This window comes from Anabrus simplex, chromosome 10, assembly GCF_040414725.1.
Source record: "Anabrus simplex isolate iqAnaSimp1 chromosome 10, ASM4041472v1, whole genome shotgun sequence".
NCBI lineage: Eukaryota > Metazoa > Arthropoda > Insecta > Orthoptera > Tettigoniidae > Anabrus > Anabrus simplex.
The window spans coordinates 80,747,879-80,763,706 of record NC_090274.1 but is presented as its reverse complement, the minus strand read 5'-3'; the positions used below and the strand labels follow the sequence as shown (position 1 = coordinate 80,763,706).

At 40.6% G+C, this 15,828-nt stretch overlaps 1 protein-coding gene across 3 annotated transcripts in view; it reads left to right on the top strand.

Annotated features, from left to right (window-relative positions):
- The window catches only part of LOC136882110 (hemolymph lipopolysaccharide-binding protein-like), a 62,755-nt gene extending 55,010 nt beyond the window's left edge, over positions 1 to 7,745 (top strand). For 2 of the 3 annotated variants that reach the window (XM_067154634.2, XM_067154635.2), the window contains exon 6: positions 7,569 to 7,745. The gene's annotated coding sequence lies outside the window, so the exon portion shown is untranslated. The other variant, XM_068229393.1, reaches the window with a different exon arrangement.
- Positions 7,746 to 15,828: the final 8,083 nt, after the last annotated feature.

The window sequence follows — 15,828 nt, the reverse complement described above, 5'->3', positions numbered from 1 at the left end:
GGTATCACTCTACCGCTCTTACCCTCGACGACCGACTCCATTATTCTCGCAGGTAACCGTCATCCTCCATTCACCTCACGCGACCCCAACACCGGAGTAGCGCTTCGTCCATGGAGCATATGCCTAACTTAGCATTTATCTTCTCAATTCTGAATACCTTGCTGTCATTGTTCCCACCTGATATTTTCAGACATCATTCTCGTTATTTCAATGTATATTACAACTAACGTATGGACGAGATATACAGAGTCCACCCAGTTTGCACTCCCACACAGTGAAGTTGTCCTGAAAACAGACCGTTTCATCCCAGAATTCACTTAGCTTTGCTGCACCTTGCTTCCTGGGAGAAGTGATCTACCTGTTCCACTTTTGTATCTCCCACCTGATATTCATTTCTAGGAACTTTCTTCCCTTCTGACATGACTTCATTCTTGGTAATGCCAATATTAATGTCGTACTCACTGCATCTATTTTAACTTCCAGGAAATTAGACTGCAGGCTTTCAGCTCTGACTGCCGTTAACACCAAGTATTCGGCGCAGACCAAAATGCTTACGACATTTTCCCATCCCTGGCGCTTTATACCTTCCAGTAGATGATCCTTGTAAACTATGAACAACAACATTGAAGATTGCTCCCCTGTAACTACCTTGAACCAAGAACTCATTCTAACATCATCTTTCACTGTCAACATAAATGAGTTTAATTGCCTCTAATAATCTCCGCTTAATCCGATATTCTCCCAGTGTGGCTAACATCCTTCCCTGAAGTACTCTGTCATATGCCTTCTCTAGATCTACGAAACATAAACACAAATTGCTATTAATATCATAGCACTTTTTAATTATCTGACGAATACTGAAGGTCTGAGCATGAAAACCCCTCTGAGGTCTGAACCACCCTGGTCTCATTCAACTTAGAATAAAACATTTATTGGTTTCTCCCTCCAAAAATACTAGTGAATACCTTGCCCGGTGCACAAAAAATCACCGTCATCAGTGTTGTGGAAGTACTTTTATGGTTCTAGCAGTCCTTTCCTAGCTTACAGGTAGGCGTAGTTACTGCTTTCGTCAAATCAGAAGGATCTTTACAATCTTTCCAGGCTCATCTTATTACTCTGCGAGCTTGGTTGTTCGCGACGTCAAGGTAAATATTTCCTCTAACATTCCTTCTACGTGTACGATGATTTGCTCGGAAGTACTATGAGTTCACGAGATTAACCCCAAAATTATTTATTTCCGTTTTCCCACCGTACCCCACACACTGCCCATCCCTTTTTAACACTTGTTAAAAGTATTTTATTTTCACCTATCCCTTTCTCATTATCACCGCTTACCTAAATATCATTATTCCCTAACTTTTCCTAACTCGCCCATTTCTACTTTATTTGTTGTATTTTCCCCATTACTATGGATCGATAGATGTATATCGAATACCATTTCGTTCACCTCTTTGTTTCAAACGAGTCCTGCACTGTCAAATTCGAAGTGGAAATCAATTACTCCCATAGGCTACGTGAAACAGGCTGCTACCCTTCTTACACATAGTCCAAGTGAGAGTCTCTTCTCTGACATGTTAGCGACCTACGGCTGATTGTATAGTGCTGGTCTCCTGAGCACAAGGAGGGCCAAGACTCAGAATATTTCCGAGGTGCCCAATACTACTTACAACTCAAGGAGGGCCATGACTCAGAATATGTCCGAGGTGCCCAATACTACTCCCGACTCAAGGAGGGCCATGACTCAGAATATGTCCGAGGTGCCAATACTACTCCCGACTCAAGGAGGGCTATGACTCAGAATATGTCCGAGATGCTCAATACTACTCCCGACTCAAGGAGGGCCATGACTCAGAATATATCCGAGATGCTCAATATACTTCCGACTCAAGGAGGACCATGACTCAGAATATGTCCGAGGTGCCCAATACTACTCCCGACTCAAGGAGGACCATGACTCAGAATATGTCCGAGGTGCCCAATACTACTCCCGACTCAAGGAGGACCATGACTCAGAATATGTCCGAGATGCTCAATACTACTCCCGACTCAAGGAGGGCCATGACTCAGAATATGTCCGAGGTGCCCAATACTACTCCCGACTCAAGGAGGGCCATGACTCAGAATATATCCGAGGTGTCTAATACTACTCACGACTCAAGGAGGACCATGACTCAGAATATGTCCGAGGTGCCCAATACTACCCCCGACTCAAGGAGGGCCATGATTCAGAATATGTCCGAGATGCCCAATACTACACCCGACTCTCAGTACCACTTACTCGTCCCCTCAGTCGTTCCCCATAGTTCAAGTACTAGGACGTGACTGCAGTCACTCACATGACAACAGTACGCTGGGGTTATGGTTGGACACGAAAGAGGTTCAACAACGAAGCAGCCGTCAAAAGCGCTTTAGAAATATTTATCACCAAGAGACGGTCGATCACCTGGGAAACGGGTGTGAATGCTTCTGCATCGCGTAGGGGAAGTGAATAAGGGAATTGCATTTAATGATGCACATCCTATTTAATAAAAAAAATCCTCGTCATGGAGTTCTCGTTGTGAGAAATGTTACTACCAACTAGCAGCGTGCAGGGTGTTTCTTGATCACCAACACACTCATGGCGAGAAGAGGACCCACATGAGCGACAATAAGTATTACAGGTAAAGCTTGTAGACAAACAGCCCGAGTGAATGGAAATGTGTCGCTTCCTGTTGAAATGTACTGCCTGACGTAATATTTTATTATTCTCTTTATAACCATTCTTTTCACACACACACTACCAATCATCAGCAGGTGTCAACTACTCTGGTCTCTGTTTATAGCTGACGTCGAGTTTTACCGATTTATTACTAAACATTTCCTTATTGTCTGCGAATCACTTGAAGTAATTGGAGAGGCAGGGCCCAGAATCATGCTTAGAATATCCATATTTCAATTTGCACGACTTAAATGTGCTTTTCGGTATTCGCTCAGATGGTCTCGAAAATAATATTTTTGTATATAACGAACGGTTTTGAATGATGTCGACCGTACGTAAATTCTGTCTATGTTTCAGGATATATATCGCCGTGAATTAGCTAGAAGGATTGAGCCACACGCCCTTGCATCGCGGAAACAATCCCAGTACCAATAAATACAAAACGAAGGTTGAGGCGTAGATCGCGACTAGGAAAGGCCTTGAACTGGAAACGAGCCTCTTGACAAATAATAGTAAGAGACTAAATCTATATGTAATAAAATTCAGAATACATAAAATAAGGGTTTATTCAAATCATGAAATGAAGGTAGACAGATAGGAATTAATCAAAATAAAAAGGATAATGATCTGCTACATACATAAGCAGTCCAGGCCGAGTTCTAGGCACGACATTACTCTGTGAACATGAAGTCACACAAAAATATTAAAACATTCGGCGAGCTCACTCAGTTAAGTAAAATACCATTCAAAATGTGCCAGTATTAATATTGGTGTAACAGATAAAAAGAGATCGTTCTTTCCTCGAGTATATTTCATATCATTTCCACTCAACAACGTTCAGATTTTTCAACCTTCACGCATCAAGGAGAAAACTCCGAGTTGAAAGAAATAAAATACGTAGGATTTCAGTATGGGATTACAGAGAAATGACTCTGAACCAAGGAGATAATATATAACAAAAGGGGAAAATCCCACGCATGCGCATAGACTAAATGAACGAAACGTAAAACATGGAGGCCAAGACAGGTGTGAAGGCAAAAGAAATAGCACCATACGAAAATGCATGAATAAAATACAGAAACAAGATCAAAATACAAATTCAACTGATTGATACGCCTTTGTTATACCCCTCTTATACTAACACTTGTGCACACACTCAGAGGTGGTGATGGTGGTGATTATTGTTTTAAGATGAAGTACAACTGGGCAACCATCCTCTATATAACACTAATCAGAGAGAAAAATGGAAGAGGTCGGACACTTCGGAAAATGAAGGTATCGGCCAAAGGAAGATAAGGGCCACGATGGGCGTGAAAATGAAAGACTCCCTAGCCCTCCATATGTATTACCGTCGGGGTCGGAAAAGAACAAGAATTGACCATGAGAGGTCGGATAGCATAGATGAAAGTGAGGAGCCTGGCACAAGTAAGTGGAAGCACTGCCAAGATTCAGCTAAGGGCCGCGTGGACGCTCCATAGTTCAGAGACCCTGGGGAGCACTCATTCAGACACAGCCGGGATCGGCAAGCAATGCAAGCAGTAGCGTCAGTTAAATGACGAACTCAAATTCATACAATATGACTCTAAGGCCACAAACGAGGTCCCATTTATACCAGAAGTTGCGCGCACAGGTCAAATGAATTCGGTTGTGGGATCAGAGAAATCCCGCAGTCATGCACAAACCCATCAAAGTTCGCACTTCGTACGACACGAGTGGAAGCTCGCGCTGACACAAAGGGCAAACAGTGGCACTAGTTACATATTACAAGAACTCGAACTGTTAAGTGTTAAATACTAACTCTCAGTGAATGGATCATTTGCACTATTCTGATGTATGCAACCATGTTATTTCCATAGTATGTATTAAATATACAATTTGCGTTACGTCAAACCGATACAGATAGGTCTTATGGTGGCGATGCGGTAGGAAAGCGTAGGAGTGGGAAAGGGCCCAGGCTTTCAAATATTGTACGGGATTCATTTAGTTCTTCTTTTCATGTCAGTCAGATTTCACAAGTAGCGATCTTGTGCTCACGAAGCGAACAAGTTAATATCTGAATAGTTTGATAGATGGTCGAATAATGTGCATTAGGATTGGTTACTTAGAGAATGATGATGGCATTTTAGTTAATAAAACTGGTTTGTGCAACGGAACAAGATTGACTGCATTTAAGCTAGGCGAAAGTATCGTTCATACAGAGATAAATCCCTCCACTCCGGTGTTTAGTCATGTATGTAGCTTTCTCAAGAGATCATATCTACACACGATATGGTTTATAATACTTGTTCTGATTCCATTCAATGGGGCATATTTAACATTGAAAGTGTAACTTATATTCTTAAGACTATTAACAGTCCATTTCAATTTTCAAAATACTTCTTAGTGGTTACGACTACCTGTCTTGTGCTCATAAATGCATAAACATGTTCGGTTCTTATTTCCAATTACTTGTCATACAGTATTAGTCGTTTATAATGTTGTAAGTTTCTGACAGAAGGGCACGCTTCTTACTAAGTGGACATTTTGCGTGAACAGACGTATAACAAGATACGGCCACAAGTTCTCCAAATGGAAGTGCTCCAGATATAGTGGTTTTGATCTTGGTTTGAGGAGCATCAGGATGAACTCTAACTTCTACTCTGGCCTATTCAGTCACTCGAACCACTGTGGAATGTTATAGTAACAAGACTTCATCGCCTCTGTGGTAGCTGGGTCAATATTTCATGTCGGCATTTGTTACTTATTACTATTTTCGATTATTGGGGGGTGGTATGGTGGTATTTGTATTTTATGAACAACTGTAATTGGGTAGCCGTCCACTAATGGAGCAAAAATGAAAAGGGCCGACACTTCGAGAGTTGAAGGTATCGGCTAAACAAAGGGAAGACAGGGAATACAAGTCTCCTCAGGTATCGAATATATAACATCGCCGTGGTCGGAAATGAACGAGAGTTAACAAAGGATAGATAAAAGTGAGGAGCCTGCAAACAGCATGTGGAAGTAATGCCAGGACTCAGCTAACTTCCCCATGGTCATTAACTCACGCTCCAAAATTAAGAGCTCCTGGGACGCACTTTGTTATCCTCTTACGATTGACAGGGAATACCATGGATGTATTGTATGGTCCCTACCCACGGTGTCGTACTTATCGGGAAAATAAAACAAAACCGTTGTCGCAAACTCAAAATATACGGATAAGAATTACGAAACTTGAAAATATACCGAAGGCGATGACTGTGTCATATAAGGGACAAACTATTTATGAATATTACTATAATAAAAGGAATAGACTTGTAGGAATAAGTATAACAAATCAGAATAGAAATACCGCGGTGCGTAATGATTGGGAATACAATTCAATATAGAAGAGCGGAACAGAAAGTGGAAATGCATCTAATAGATTGCAGGTGCAGGAAGAAGTTGACTGGCAGCCTACGGCGTATCAACATGACTCATTACCGCTCTCACTGTGCGATTTGAGCACCAGACAGGGCAGCCGGGACAACCCTCAATGCCTTTCTGCTACCAGAAGTAACAGCTTCGTAACATCAGAGTTATCGGATTGATAACTGGAGCACCAGACAGGGCAGCCGGGGGAACCCTCAATGCCTTTCTGCTACCAGAAGTACCAGCTTCGTAACATCAAAGTTTTCGGATTGATAATTGGAGCACCAGAGAGGGCAGCCGCGGGAACACTCAATGCCTTTCTGCTAGCAGAAGTACCAGCTTCATAACATCAAAGTTATCGGATAACACCAATCGGAAGTGTCCCGGCACTTCTAAAAATTGAAGGAACCGGAAAGATAGAGAAGTCCCACGACGGCCATGTTTACGAAAGCCTCTCAAGGCCGTCGGGGTCGGACTAGAACAAGTTTTGACGAAGAGAGGTTGCACAAGAAAGATAAGAGAGAGGAGCCTGACAAAAATTTAGTGAGAAAAAGGCCAGGCTCAGCTAGATGACCCTCGGTCGTCAACCCACCGTCTCAGGTGAGAGCCAGTGGTTGACATTTTAGTCTCCTCTTACGACAAACAGGGGATACCGTGGATGCTCTTCTAACTCCCAAATCCACTGGGTCTCCTGAAGGCTGAGGTTCGAATCCCGATCTATACTGGGATGATATTTTCATCCAGAAATGCGCGTGATGTCAGGAAGTCCATCTAGCCGTAAATCTGAGACGAAAACCAAAATAAGCCAGGGTGTTCCAGTGACCTCAGAAATGCCTGGGATAATTTGAAGAAAGATGAACTGTTATGGATCTATTGTACGACACTTATGTCCTGTGTTTCCAGGTGAGCCCGTTCTCAGCAGTTGGTGGCTGCAGTGACCTCGGAAATAACTGGGATAATCTGAAGAAGGATAAAGTGTTATGGATCTCCTGTACGACACTTATGTCCTTTGTTTCCAGGTGAGCCTTCTCTCAGCAGTTGGTGGCTGCAGTGACCTCGGAAATAACTGGGATAATCTGGAGAAAGATAAAGTGTTATGGATCTGCTGTACGACACTTACGTCTTGTGTTTCCAGGTGAGCCCGTTCTCAGCAGTTGGTGGCTGCAGTGACCTCGGAAATAACTAGGATAATCTGGAGAAAGATAAAGTGTTATGGATCTACTGTACGACACTTATGTCCTGTGTTTCCAGGTGAGCCTTCTCTCAGCAGTTGGTGGCTGCAGTGACCTCGGAAATAACTGGGATAATCTGGAGAAAGATAAAGTGTTATGGATCTGCTGTACGACACTTACGTCTTGTGTTTCCAGGTGAGCCCGTTCTCAGCAGTTGGTGGCTGCAGTGACCTCGGAAATAACTAGGATAATCTGGAGAAAGATAAAGTGTTATGGATCTACTGTACGACACTTATGTCCTGTGTTTCCAGGTGAGCCAGCTCTCAGCAGTTGGTGGGAGCCTGCTGCACTGGATTACATTGCTGATGGAAAGTGCGCTGTTCCTGAAAACACAGGTCTGCTGTGGAGCTTTGATTGTGCAGCTCTCCGGCCCTTCATCTGCGAGATCCCGCTGTGAACAGATCTCATGTACAGTGTTGACATTTAATAAAGATACTTGTAAATAAGTCGTGACGTTCTTTCTCCTGTTTCAAAACTAACTACAGGGAATCTTTACAAAATAACAAGGTCACCAGACATGTAATGTTCTACCTTCCCTTAAAAACAACAAGGGCCTCACAAATATAATGTTCCACCTTCACCCAAAAACAACAAAGTCATCAGACATCTAATGTCTACCTTCCTTTAAAAACAACAAGGTCCACACACATATAATGTTCTGCTTTCCTTTAAAAACAACAATGTGCTCACACATATAATGATCTACCTTCCCTTAAAAACAACAAGGTCCTCACAAATATAATGTTCTACCTTCCCTTAAAAACAACAATGTCCTCACACATATAATGTTCCACTTTCCCTCAAAAACAACAAAGTCATCAGACATCTAATGTCTACCTTCCTTTAAAACTAACAAGGTCCTCACACATATAATATTCTACTTTCCCTTAAAACCAACAAGGTCCTCACACATATATTGTTCTGCCTTCCTTTAAAAACAACAAGGTCCCCACACAAATAATGTTCTGCCTTCCTTTAAAAACAACAAGGTCCTCACACATATAATGTTCTGCCTTCCTTTAAAAACAACAAGGTCCTCACACATATAATGTTCTACCTTGCCTTAAAACTAACAAGGTCCTCACACATATAATGTTCTGCATTTCCTTAAAACAACAATGTCCTCACACATATAATGTTCTGCCTTCCTTTAAAAACAACAAGGTCCCCAAACATAAAATGTTCTACCTCCCTTTAATACCGATAAGTGATTCAAAGAATGAATTATGCGTGGGAAAGGTGTAAAATTCACTTACAGTCGGGAAATATTGTAGAAACAAATGTGCCGTATAAGGGATAAAGATACGGCCAAAAGTAATAGCACCAAAGTTGCAGATCACTCTGAATCGAACCGAGATTGTGCGATCCGTTTTTTGATAAGACTTACAGTTTAGCCACGAAATACCGCGAAAGGAATATTTTACACCGCACTTAAAATAGCCTATATATTTCAGTATTCTTCGGGGACAAAATGTAATAATTATCATGGAAGTTTATCGTCGGTTTCATTCAAAAACACATAAATTTGACAAATTTCAAATTTCTAGCTTGTCTGGCAGATTGCGCCGCAATCTTGATTTTTGGGGAGGGTTAAAAGTTAGACTTTCAGGAAACTAAAAAAATAAATAGATGTTCATTATTGCCCCTTTAAAATATAGTTGTACGAAAATTTCACCTAAATATTCAATGCACAGACACACGGTCGTTACGATTTTATTTATACACATTATATTTCGCCCCGTACCGTAGGGCTTCCTTGGGTGCCTTGTCGTCCACAGCATTTTTCCGGACAGTAGGTGATACAGTTGACAGTTACGTTGGAACATGTACACAAACCTCCATAATCTCGGTCACTTTATACATTTTCCTTTCTTCAATCCTCCCATCCCCCACTGCCTATTGGGGCTCAGCTTGGACTTAAACGACCTCCGGCGTGTCGCTACTCACTTCAGCGACACCGCAAGCTGTGTATTCGACACTACTTTTATATTCCACACCCCCTTACGATCGCCCCTAAGAGTGCTACGTGTTTCTCACCCCCACGCAGTCAGTCACCTGCTAGTAAGTCATAAGGGTACCAAGTTTGGATAATGTCGTTCCAGTTGTCCCGAATACTGTAAGTAGTATAATTGGAGAGTTCGGCGGCCTCCTCCCGCGGGAAATTGAATTCTGGCGGGAAATTTGAATTTTGGCGGGAGATTTGAATTTTGGCGCGAGATTTGAATTTGTAAACAAAGCCACGTGCTTTTTGACAGCTGTCATCGACAACAACGCATCGCTAAACTCACTGCTGCCATCTTGACTGGCCTAAACCTCAGTAGTGCCAACTTAACCTAACTAGCGCGAGGTAAACAAAGGCACGTGTTTTTTGACAGCCACGTGCTTTTGGACAGACAACAACGCATCGCTAACCTCAGTACTGCCATCTTGACGGGCCTAAACCTTAGTGGTACCAACTTAACCTAACTAGCGTGTGGTAAACAAAGCCACGTGCTTTTTGACAGCTGTCATCCGCCATCTTTAAACCACAGAGCACTGTGCTGCCCTCTTTATCGTAGTAGATGTAAAATTCGTCACCTGTCATCGGCAGTGCTGCCATCTTGGCGGGCCTAAACCTTAGTGCTACCAACTTAACCTCACTAGCGTGAGATAAACAAATCCACGTGCAGCTGTCATCCGCCATCTTTAATCCATAGAGCACAGTGCTGCCCTCTTTGTGGTGGCGGATAATTTGAAAAATGCTTTTTTGATAGCAGCCATCTTTGAGCACCGTGCTGCCCTCTTTAGCTACTTACCTTTGAAATGTGGTGGCGGTAAATTCCACGTGCTTTACAAACCTATATGCTTTTCTGACAGCTGTCATCCGCCATCTTTAATCCAGAGAGAACAGTGCTGCCCTCTATGTGGTGGCGGCAAATTCCACGTGCTCTTGTTTGGAAACAAATCAACATGCTTTTTTGACAGCTGTCAACCGCCATCTTTAATCACCGTGCTGCCCTCTTTAGCTACTTACCTTTGAAATGTGGTGGTGGTAAATTGTACGCGCTCTTGTTTGGAAACAAACCGGCAATTTCGTTAGCTGTCATCCGCCATCTTTAATGAACAGAGCACCGTGCTGCCCTCATGCGGGGCAATTTCGTCATCCGCTCGCATACCCGCAGTGATGCATGTTTAGACTTGAACACACACATACTACTGTTCAAAACTTATTACACCTTGAACTGCATACTAGTGTTCGATGTTGATGAACACTGCATTGTATAACTAGAATCGAGCACTGTTTAGAAAGAAACACAAAATATCTTTTCAACATACTCACTAACGGCTCTTATTCCTCTATCAAGCTACATCTCTATCGAACGTGCATTGCAAAAGCAAGTTTAGACTTGAACACATACTACAGTTTATAGTTCGATGTTGTTGAACACTGCATTGCAATCAAATACTGTTTAGGAAAAAATCTCTTCTCAACATGAGCTAGACAATAACATACTTACGAATCTGCTCAACACCTTCTTTCTTGCTTTTCTTCTTTGAGTAATAAACAAAAACTCTATCTTGAAAATAAGGAGCGGGAGGAAGGTAATACGTAACCTAAAATAAAAGAATATGCCAATTCTACATTATTTATTTACATCTTGTATGTACAAGTTTTATCTCGAATCATTTTACCCTAGTGATGTTTGCGTACTTCTCGATGCAATTCTTGTATGTACAAGTTTAAACTTGCCGTACTACGCTCTCAGCGTACCTCTCCCTACAATATGTACAGTGAATTGTGATGTAAGACAGCGTAACGTAAGTACACACCTCTAGCATAATGTTTACACACACATCTGCTTTATGTAAAGTAGTACCTATCAATACTACTATGCCCCCAGGCTAGAGTGTTGGTAGAATTTGGAATGACAAACCGTTTGCAATCATCGCTATTAAGGGCTACCTTACTAATTAAATGAGTCTACAACTGGTGCTTCTTGCTTCTAATGACAGACATTTGCTTATGCAAAACAGGTGGATTACTTTTAATGCAATTGTTATAGTTTTCAAAACTTAGCTGATTCTGAACGACATTCTTTTTAACCCCCTTCAATCTCTTTATTTGTAATTCATTTAAGAGTTTTATGCAATATGACTTGGATTTAGTACCTACAAATGAATCGATAATATTCCCAGCACATTCATCTTTCATTTTACCTAGAACCTTTTTGTTCACTAGCGGTAGATGATATTGATTATTTGCAGGATAGTTACTAGTATCAAACCTACCCAAGTCTGGCTTTATATCATTGTAATAGTCATCAGTTTTGATTTGATAAATAAACGAGTCGGTATCTGTGTAGAGCAATTGCGCATTATGCGCGTACTTCTTCATCATATAATCGTAATGGAATTCATACATGAGTGTTTTAGCCAATTCAAGTACTGCAAAGCCGACGTAGGTAGGTTTGTCATACTTAACCTTAACACGATTCATCTGTATAACAACTAAATTCTGATGTATGATGGTGCAGCTGTGGAAATTTGGTTTACTTATTAAATAGTTAGCACCATACCTTTTCTTAATATTCCCCCAGTTTGTAATCAATTTTACATCAACGCGTTTGTCAACATTTTCCATAGTCTTACCAAACACACTGTTATTCATGAGCTTGTAGAAATCATTTTCAAACTCGTTAACCGCATTCCTTCTTAAATTATTGTTCAGATCGATATATGGCTTTAGCCACGGTGACTGATTAAATTCTAGTACGCGATGAATTTTGGATAACTTCAAACCATGCTGCAAACACTGTTTTAAATTTCGGTAATGAATGATATACTTAGATTTATCGCACAAATTAGCAATGAGCATTTTCGTCGTTGATGCGATGTATGGGGGCTTCATATTTTCAGGGCAGAACGGTAGGTCATTATGAGAAGTGCGTAACTCTTTAGGATACTGTAAGTCAACTTCGAGGAAATAGCCTTTATCAGCTTAATCGCCTAGGGCGTGCAGCTGTAAAGCATCAATTTCGCACTGCGTTAGCCAGCGGAAACCACTCACCGGTAGATGCTGACTCATCGCCCACCCATACTGATTATTAGCATCGAGATAAACGATATACTGAGATTCCTGACTAGAATCGAAACTCGGCATGTACTTATTATTTGCCTTGGAATACCGCCCGATGCACTGACTTAGACCGCCTCGAATATATGATTTTATAAAGTGCACCATATCAATATCAGTTAGCAGTTCCAAATTCACCTGCGTGTACTTTAACATCGCGTCCCAACTTAACCCAGGCACAGTAAAATACTGACATGGGTCAAGGCTGTAGGTTTTCTTGCAAACACAGCGAAAATTTTCAAAAACATCAGCTAACAAACGTGCATACGTCTTTAAATATAAATCGGAGTATTCACCCAGCGTTTGAATGTGGAACTGCTCCCAGATATGTTGTGCATGTAAATAGTCATCATCACTAATGTCTGCTGAATTCAGCGAGCTGTAAAAGGATTGTTTCGATGGTAAGGCACGTTCTTCGAGGCGTTCTAAGCAGTCAAGATATTCATAACAAAAAACACCCTTACGCCGAAGTAAATTAAACTGCGCTTCTTCGGGAAAAACGCGTCGAATTTCCGTAAATTGTTCAGGCTGTAAATGACTAGAAAGTTTATAGAGGCTACTCGCCATAAAGCGAAACGAGTCAAGGAATCTCAGTTTTATAGAATGCTCAGCATCTACTTTTACAGACTTTGCAAACGCAATGTACCGCTCTTTATTCTGAGGGATTATATCTACTTTTTCATCTGAAGCTCCAAATTATGAAATGATGAAATGAGAGTCGTAACCAGATAAGTTATGAAAAATTACAGGGATAAATTTTGGAACTCTATACTTAAGATTACAGCTATAATGAGCGGCACATCTGTAGAAAACAGTTAAGTGATCATGATCAAAAACTTTAGGGTCATTTTCGGAAAATTCCCCATCACAAATGCTACACTTTGTAGCACGTTCATGATCATTTAACTGAATTTCGGTGAGTGGCTTCATAGGAATATTACTATTTAGAATACGACCAAGACGAACTGCATCACTTTCAAGTCTTTCTAAAAATACTTTAGCAGCATCATGTCCTCGATACAGCTCTAACTTGTTAAGCGTACTATCGTAACTACACTTGATGTAATACGCGAAGCTATACGGGACATGCATGTGCGTAGTATTAGTGAAAGAGTTGTCAGGATTAGGTAAGCATGTGTTGCATGGCGTGAGGATGGCTTCAAAGTCTGCATGAATCACGAACGGTACCCACATCTGCTTGTGAAAATTTGTAAATTTTAAAACATTATTGCCTGTAGTAGGTATCTCTGTACGTACATGATTGCAGTCATTCTTGGAATGCTTCGTTAACTGATCTTCAGTTCTAAAATACTGCAAGCATTCATCACATAGCCACATTTTACCATTACGTTTTGACAACTGACTACTAACAAGTCTACTCAGATTTTTAATCCAGCAAAAGTGGCTATTTTCACTGTTTTCAATATAGAGTAAGTTAACATGAGTACTCTTCTTATGACATGTATAATACAGAGGACCTACTACAGACTTTTTCTCTACACCATACACATTAATACTAATGTTATTTAGTTCCTCAAAGAGCTTAATATCCTTTATCTGCACAGGAAATTCTATACTATCGAAATTTAGCTGCGTTGAATAGTGTGGATACGATGATGTTCTCTTAGCTACGTCTGATTTCGCAGGATTTAAAGCCGACATCACCGCCCATGCAAAACATGCTTCGTCATTGTTTTGGATGTTTACAACAGCTTCTTTTCGCTGAATCCATGTCGGCAGCTCGATGTGTGAAGATCCTCGCATAGGATTGTACTTATTGATGTTAACTTCTAGATACATTATTTCAACTAAAGCCCACCCTGATTCCTTTTACTGAAATTCCTCGCTCTTAGTTGAAATAATGTTAGAGACATCCCTAAGTACATCACCAAAATTAGTCGACTGACTTATGACAAAATTCTTCGTATTAAATGATTTAATGTCCGTTATTTCGGATTCATCCGTGCTTTTAATGTACGAGGCGAAAAGTTCAAAATTAACTTTAAATAAATTATGATTGGACAAAGATTTAGCAAGAAGCTGTTGTACATCCAGTTGAACGCAATTTAAAAAGTTTGAAGTGCTCTGAAACTTTTGACTAGTGCGAATTCTGTAACTAGCAATCCTACTTTTAAATGCTGTATTAATTTCCTCGATGTTTGCGTTACTACCACGTCTACATGCATTATTTTTATGTGCATTACTCCGTAAGTGTCCCTGAAAATGCGGAGATGGTACATCAGTGTTACAGTGCTCGCAGTGAATAGTTTGAAGTTCATGATTTTTTCTAGGTTTTTTACTACTAGTATTTTCTACAGCTACATCAGTAGCTGCACGCTTTTTCCCTACTACTACCTGAGGGCAAGTAGATATTTGATGTACCTCTACTAAGTGAGCCTCGTATCGCTCTACGTTAGCGAAATACACACTACAAACTTTACATAAAGCAGATGTTATGCTAGGGTGTTTTGATTTCATATGGCGCATGAAGTTATCTCGCCTTGTAAACGTTACATTACATTCCTCGCAGCAGGGGAACATCTGAAAAGAGAACGACCGATAGAGATTAGGCGAAAGTTACGATGTTCGGAAGAAACCAAGTTTCAACGTATAGAGGTCGGACATGGCTGTGAGTTTGAAATTATAAGATTAACCTCTTCTATAGCATGAGGATTGAAGAGAACGACTATTTATCAATAGACTAAAGTTACGATGTTCGGAAGAAACCAAGTTTCAATGTATAGAGATCGGACATTGCTGTGAGTTTGAAATTATAAGATTAACCTCGTCTATAGCATGAGGATTGAAGAGAACAACTATTTATGATTAGCTTAAAGTTAAGATGTTCGGAGAAACCAAGTTTCAACGTATAGAGGTCGGACATTGCTGTGAGTTTGAAATTATAAGATTAATCTCTTCTATGACATGCAGATTAAAGAAAATAACTATTTATCAATAGACTAAAGTTACGATGTTCGGAAGAAACCAAGTTTCAGCCTGTTGAGGTCAGACATAGCTATGTGTGTGTTTGAAATTATAAAATTAACCTCGTCTATAGCATGAGGATTGAAGAGAACAACTATTTATGATTACCTTAAAGTTACGATGTTCGGAAGAAACCAAGTTTCGGCCTGTTGAGGACAGACATAGCTATGTGTGTGTTTGAAATTATAAAATTAACGTCGTCTATAGTATGAGGATTGAAGAGAACGACTATTTATCAATAGTCTAAAGTTACGATGTTTTAGAAGAAACCAAGTTTCAGCCTGTTGAGGACAGACATAGCTATGTGTGCGTGTTTGAAATTATAAGATTAACCTCGTCTATAGCATGAGGATTGAAGAGAACAACTATTTATGATTAGCTTAAAGTTACGATGTTTTAGAAGAAACCCATCT